At 39.5% G+C, this 7,545-nt stretch overlaps 1 long non-coding RNA gene across 1 annotated transcript; it reads left to right on the top strand.

Annotated features, from left to right (window-relative positions):
• Window positions 1-614: 614 nt before the first annotated feature.
• Window positions 615-7,105, top strand: LOC117803464. The gene is made up of 3 exons (XR_004627367.1): window positions 615-1,436; window positions 4,499-4,642; window positions 7,067-7,105. It is a non-coding gene; the product is annotated as an uncharacterized LOC117803464 (long non-coding RNA).
• Window positions 7,106-7,545: the final 440 nt, after the last annotated feature.

Raw genomic sequence — 7,545 nt, 5'->3', positions numbered from 1 at the left:
TAGCCAGATATCAGGAAGTGACTTGCCTCCCTATGCCACAGGAAAAATATAGACAGCGATGTGAGGTTAATAGACCTGTAAGACAAAATACTTGGAACTATGCTTCCACAGTGATCTTGTAAAGAGGTGAGCCACCTAGTGAAGGCATTAGCAAAAAAGATCTTCTTGACATGATCAATAACTTTTTGCATAGGGGACACTAAGTTCAGCATTTTGTAGACCCAGCAGTCAGAGTGATTGTGAATTTCAACATAAGTGGTGTCAGGGAGATATTACCTGAGGCAAAAGGGAGGGACATCACCTGTGTGAGGCTAAACGCAATAAGACAAATGTTTTAGAGGCAATTAATATGGTAAATCTTCATTTAGTAACAACACAGTAGCTGTTTGGTCCCCAAGAACCACTACCATCCCTGGCTTTTCACCATTACACATTCTTGAGGGATGGTATGACAACCACTCTAGCTACTTCCTGCTGGAAAGGGGCATAGATTAGGATTCCNAGAGACAGCCAGCGAGAGAGGGAACACAAGCAGGGGGAGTGGGAGAGGAAGAAGCAGGCTCATAGCGGAGGAGCCTGATGTGGGGCTCGATCCCATAACACCGGGATCACGCCCTGAGCCAAAGGCAGACGCTCAACCGCTGTGCCACCCAGGCGCCCCTCACCATTACACATTCTTGATGGATGGTATGACAACCACTCTAGCTACTTCCTGCTGGAAAGGGGCATAGATTAGGATTCCAGGAATGAAACTGCCTTGCATCCAGTTTTAGATATTCCCTGGTACGAGGCTGAACCCCCATCCTTCATAGAGCCATTGTTTCAGAACTCTCATGTGAAGTCTTGGACAGCATCTCATTTCACACTTTGTAACAAGGTCACTTCAGCTAAAAAGCTGTCTCATTTCAGGAGGTGGGCCAACAGGTGGGCTCTCAAAGTCAGGCCTATAGGTAGAAAATTAGCCAGATATGCAAGGAAACCAGAAGAATTCAGGATCCAGCCCAGTTTTATAGGTGAACAAGAAACAGTCAAGGACAATTAATCAGAATTAGAATCTAACACCCATAAAATTATTGAAACACAATTTTTTTTCTGTCTCTAAAGTCACCCTCGTTTCCATCAAAGATAGCCAAACTAAGACTAATCTGTTTGTGAAACAAGTCCAGTTTTAACAAACTTGGCCTAATTATTTACATAAGTACGCAAGAATAGCGCCTGGCCATATAGGTTCTTTTAAATCAGCTTTGCTGGAACTTTCCACAAGGAATTTCAGATTAAGCATTTAACAGCCTTCTGAGGCTAAGAACCAAGCAAAAATACTTGCCATCAGACTTGCCTGGGATCTATATATTTGGGTTACTTCTTTTCTTCTCCAGGTCTCCAAAACATTCTGAGATTCCTGAGCCCGCCAGGAAGTGACCTTCTTTACCCACCTGGTAAGGCCCCTAGGAACCCGGTAAGCTAGGTACCAGATGGATATTTCCAAGGGGCTTCATTAGCTCCATAAAACCAACCTTAGCTCCTTAAAGCTATCTGGTCATATGTGAGTCTATGCATGCCTCTCGCAAATATGACATTCTAGTCAAAGCCTTGGTAATATGACCAATGTTTCCAATGGTGTCCTGTTACAGGAGCACAGATTCTTATCAAACTTAAGCAAATAACTATAATTGCCAGGAAAGTAAGAATACCCATCTCCTGCTCCATCAGCCCCTCCCCCTCCTCAAATAAATAAACAAATCTTAAAAAACATAAAGAAGGTAAGAATATTCACTGAGAGTTTCCAAATTTTGGAGAGACCAGGTAGGGAGAAAAGGATAACTGTTTCCTTAAATGTGGAAGAGTAAACATTAGAGAACCAGCAATGTTTTAAAGAAGAGTCATAAAAACTATAATCATTTTCCTCAATTCATTCAGTCTCATGTTAATAACTCTTGCTCTGTTTGAATGCAGATTTTCCATTAGTGCCAGAAATTCTTACTCAGCTTGGTTTTATGATCCTCAGGGTATAAGAAACCTGTATTTGTCAAAAGTTCTCTCCATGAATCTTCTTGAAGATGAAACACATTTAGCAAAAGCATCAGAACAATAGCTGTAAATGACAAAAGACTGAAAAATGGCCGTGGTTAAAGATCCGATGAAAGTTTATTATAATGCAATGGACAAGAAAATTTGTTTTTTTTTCTGTGACATACACTTCAATACTTAGAATTACAAGTGATGACATTATACCAGGACATACCAAAATCTTAGGAACTTTATATGATTTTTAGAATAGTTACAGAATTTTTCCAGGTACTGAACCTAGGAAGGTTTATCATCACTTATTTGACATTACTTCCCATGTAACTTGACATACCGAGACTAATTAATCAAGAATTTCATTTAGAATTTGAACTTGGGGAAGTTTGTTAAAAATATCAGAAGATTTTAAAGCACAGGGCTAAATAGGAGCACAGATCATTATAAAACTTAATTACCTAATTAACCAAGGTGGCAATAAGAGATTCTTAAGGCAAATATAGAAGGTGACATAGTTGTTAGCAAAACTTAGTTCTTTTAATATTGATAAGATTCAGTTTTCTTCAGTAATTGAAGACCTGATAAAGATAAAATATAAAAAATGTTTTGTTTTTTTTCTGCGCAAAGAAAAAAACATTTGTTTACAATTTCTTATCAAGAGTAGACCAATAATCTGCAAAAACTTTATCTTAACAGAGAAAAAACAAATTCTAGTCTTATACCAGTACTTTTAAATCTCTTTCATTCTGGTCTTGGTCCTGACTATGCATAAAAATCTTTTCCAAAGATTCCTATTTCACAAACTTCCTACAACTTTCTTTTTTATTTAGATTTTGTCCTAAGTTTTCCCTCCAAGCAACCAGTCTCATTTTAGGACAAAATTACTTTCTTTTCCCTCAACAAAAATGTATTCCCCTTTTTCATACCTTTCTTACCAAAAACACCTTTACTTCTTCTTTTTTTTTTTTTTTAAGTAGGCTCCAGGCCCAGCATGAAGCCCAGCACGGGGCTTGAACTCATAACCCTGGGATTAAGACTTGGGCAGAGATCAAGAGTCAGAAGCTTAACCAACTGAGCCACCCAGGTGTCCCACATGCCTTCCTTTGGTTGCATACAGTTGTTTCCCTTATTATTTCTAGTAGTCTAATTACATGTTAGAATTCTTAATTCTTAGAAAATTAACGTTCCAGTGAAAACTAAGTAGTAAGCAATTGTTAACTGTTACACCAGAATTTTTTGGATTGGCAAGTTCATGAATATATTTTATAATTTCCAGAAACATGTTCTTTTTTTATAATTTTAATGTTGATAACTCTGAACACGGCTGTTAAAACAACCACCTTAAATTAGCTTTAATACTAAGTATTTTCCCAGATCACACGAACTTGAAAACCATTTGCATTAGTGTCATTCTTTTGGAGCTTTAGAATGCCCAATTCTTGTAACCGCTTGCCTTTAAACCAATTAAATAGAGCTCTTTTACAAAGTAATTTTCTCAATACCGGGGGTCGAAAAATATCTCATGTCTACAACCTACATATGTGGATATACACAGAGACAAATGTAAAGACCCTATAGGTACTAATAATTATGGAGATTTTTCAAGATTTGTATTTGTCCCTGAAATGAGTCTTGAGGTGACTGTACTAGAGTTTGAACTCAAGGGCCATCTGAGCATTTTGTATTTTAAAAAGTCTTCTTCCCACCCCCATCCCACCTTTTTTTCCCCTTCAGTGTCAGGTGATTGTGGGCTACGTTTACATTTCAAGGACAGGGCAAGTTGTATAACTTAAAAGAGGTGGAGAAAGATCACAAGTTTTCCCAGAAAGGACTTTGGTTTCCTGAAGCCAATAATTTACAAGCCTTTAAGATAAATAGGGGAAGATTTGGGATCAATAAAGGAATAGGTGACCTTTGGATGGCCTCTAGAGTTGCATTTCTAGCTTTGTAAATTTTGTAAGATAAGGAAAGCTGCTTTCTAAACTTCAAAGAAGTGGGTTGCAAGTTAAATAACGTTATAAGTTGATCTGCTCCTCAGATTCCATTTTCCCCAATTTGCTTCCTCCTCTCTGGGTCCATTTTATTAGTTTCCTGCAAGGATAGTTTCCTGTCAGTGTTTTTAGAAGCTTGGAAATACCAATCAAAATATGCATCTCACTCAGATTGTTTAGTTCAATAGCCAGCTTTTTCTCAAATTGGGTCCGCAAATACAGTAATTATGTATTTTAAAGGATCCTCATTTAGTTAAAACCATTCGTAGTACAATTCCTTAAAAACCTTTCTTCTGACCTCCTTCACCCAGGGATTTCTAGGCTCAACATGAACAGGCATTAATCCCACAGGGCATTTACCGACTGGGTTTTTCTTTTAAAACATTTCCCCCTGAGCGTTCCTTTAGTCTCTGTAATTAACAAAACATGGAGAACACTAATGATTGTGGCAGAGCGCAAGCTCTTATATCTGCCAATCCCCTCAGGTCTGAACAAAGGATGTTCAGGTGGCTGCATCACCCCGGAGGTCCAAGGTCGTGGGATGACTGAGTTCAGTCACCAGGGCCCAAGTGGGATAGTCCTCGTGGAGCACCCAAGGTGACCAGTCGTCTACAGTAAGTAAGCACCAGGTGAGCTGCTGCGGCCAACTGCTCTGCTTCTGCTCCCAGACTGGCCCCCCTCCCCGGGCACACAAACCATCCACAGGGCGCACCTGGGTGGCCAAAATTTATAACCGAACTTAAGGGGTTCATCGTTTGAGGTATGTTAAATTCAACATAACCCAAAGGAGTGTTGAAAGCAAAGAACTCTGTATTGCTTGTTACAAGCAGGGAGACGAGGGATAGATCTCAAAGCACCGTCTCTTTACTTGTAATTCCTTTTCTGTGGAGTCTTGTCATGCACAGAGCATTGAGGGGGGAGCTGGTCAGCTTAGGATTTCCCCCCAGATAGTGGGCTTTCCCCTCACGTTCCTTTCCCCACACTTGTTTCTTTTTCCGTCTCTTGCCTGGCTTGCCAGTGGGTAGAAGGTGGAAAAGGAGAGGGACTGCAAAGTATCCTCCAGACTGAGAAGGCACTTTGAGACTGAAAAAACCAAGCAGGCAACTCCGTACAGTTTACATAGTTTTCTCAGAGACGCTTACTGACCAGGAGGATCGGCTGGATGTCAGTCCAGAGCTGTGCAGCTCTGCCCTGCAAAGTCCAGACCGTAGTCTATGGATTTTATAGAGCGAGTGGATGCCAGGAGGGCATTGTGATGAGATCAGAGGGCTCCCATGCACCTCAAAGGGTCTGCATGCTCTTAATTGACAGCTAACATTTAATTAGATTTCATGGCGCCACCTGTGCATTAGGACGGGGAAAGATTATGTTATCTCTAACAGGTTCAGAGGAGGCCGCTCTACATTCCAGCCTTGCTAAGCATTTCTAAGTATACATATTAATCTCCAAGGGGCCTGAAAGCGTAGCCCCAGGAGAGGTCATCCACTGGATATGAACAAGATGGAGGGCCTAGAAAGCAGGCAGTGCTGTCAGCACTCCTACACTCCACTTCACTGCCTTTGCCCCTCTGTTGAAATTCAGTTGTCCATACATGTGTGGATCTATTTCTGGATTTTATAATCCGTTCCTTTCATTTATTTGTCTGCATTTATGTTGTTATCACACCAAGTTGACGACGGTAGCTTTATAATAGGTCTTGAAATCAGATAATGTTAATCCTCCAAATGTTAATTTGGTCTTTTTAGAAGTTATTTTGGCTATTCTAGGTCCTTTGCATTTTCATATGAATTCTGGAAACAGTTTGTCAGTATCCACAAAAACTTATGCTGAGATTTTGGTTTTGATTGTGATAGGTTACACGTCAATTTGGGAGAACTGAAATATTAACAATATTGAATGTTCCACCTAATTACATGGTATAGCTCTCTGTTTACTTAGATCTTTAATTCCTCTCAGTGGTGTTTTGTAGTTTTAAGTGTGCCGGTCTTTTCCATGTTTTGGCAGTTTGGTTTATCCTTCAGCATTTCATGTTTTTTGATTCCATCTCTAAAATGAAGAGGAGTGTTTTTGGTTTTTTTTAATGAGCAATTTTAGGTTCACAGCAAAATTGAGCAAAAAGTTACAGGAGTTTCTATATACTCCCTATCCCCATATACCCACGGTCTTCCTCACTATCAGCACCCCCCACCGGAGTGGTCCATTAGTTACAACTGATGAGCCTACGCTGACACATCATAATCACTTACAGTTCCTAGTTTATGCTGGAGTTCATTATCAATCTTGTACATCCTATGGATTTAGCAAATATATGATGGCATTTAGTCACCATTATAGTATACAGAAAGTTTCACTGCCCTACAAATTCCCTGTGCTTCATGATTCATCTCTGCTTCCCACTAATCCCTGGCACACATTCATCTTTTTACTTGTCTATAAGTTTTGCCCTTTTCAAGAATGTCATATATATTGGAATCATACAGTATGTAGCCTTTCCAGATTGCCTTCTTTCACTTAGTAATACATAATTAAGTTTCTTCCCTATCTTTTCATGCCTCGATAGCTCATTTCTCTTTAGTGCTAACTAATACTTTATTGTCTGGATCTATCACAGTTTATCCCTTCACTCACTGAAGGACATCTTGATTGCTTCTAAGTTTTGCCAATTATTTTTTTTTTAAGATTTTATTTATTTATTCGACAGAGATAGAGCCAGCGAGAGAGGGAACACAAGTAGGGGGAGTGGGAGAGGAAGAAGCAGGCTCATAGCGGAGGAGCCTGATGTGGGGCTCGATCCCATAATGCCGGGATCACGCCCTGAGCCGAAGGCAGACGCTTAATGACTGAGCCACCCAGGCACCCCAAGTTTTGCCAATTATGAATAAAGCTGCTATAAACATCCTGATGAAGGTTTTGGTATAGACATAAGTTTTCAGGTTCTTTGGGTAAATATGATAGAGCATGATTACTGGATCATGTGGTAAGCGTATGTTTAGCTTTGTAAGAAACTACAGACTGTCTTCCGAAGTGACCATACTATTTTGCATTCCCACCAGCAGTGAATGAGAGTTCCTGTTGCTCCACATGTTCTCCAGCATTTGGTGGTGTAAGTGTTCTGGATTTTTGCCATTCTAATAGATGTGCAATGTTATTTTTTTTGTTTTAATTTGCGATTCCCTAAAAATGTATCATGTGGACCATATTTTCATATGCTAATTTCCCATCTGCATATCTTCTTTGGTGAAGTGTCTGCTCAGATCTTTTGCCCATTTTTTAATTGGGTTGTTAGTTTTCTGTTGTTGAGTTTTAAGAGTTCTTTGTATATATTGTGTAACAGTCCTTTATTAGAGATGTGTTTTTGCAAACATTTCCCCCCCAGTCTGTGGCTTGTCTTCTCATTCTCTTGACAGTATCTTTTGTAGAGCATAAATTTTTAATTATAATAAAGTTCAGCTTATAATTCTTCCTTTCATGATGATGCCTTTAGTGATTTATCTAAAGAAGTCATGACCAAACCCAACGTCCATTAGATTTT

This window comes from Ailuropoda melanoleuca, chromosome 8 (assembly GCF_002007445.2).
Source record: "Ailuropoda melanoleuca isolate Jingjing chromosome 8, ASM200744v2, whole genome shotgun sequence".
Taxonomy (NCBI): Eukaryota; Metazoa; Chordata; class Mammalia; order Carnivora; family Ursidae; genus Ailuropoda; species Ailuropoda melanoleuca.
This window is presented reverse-complemented; position numbering and strand designations above follow the sequence as displayed.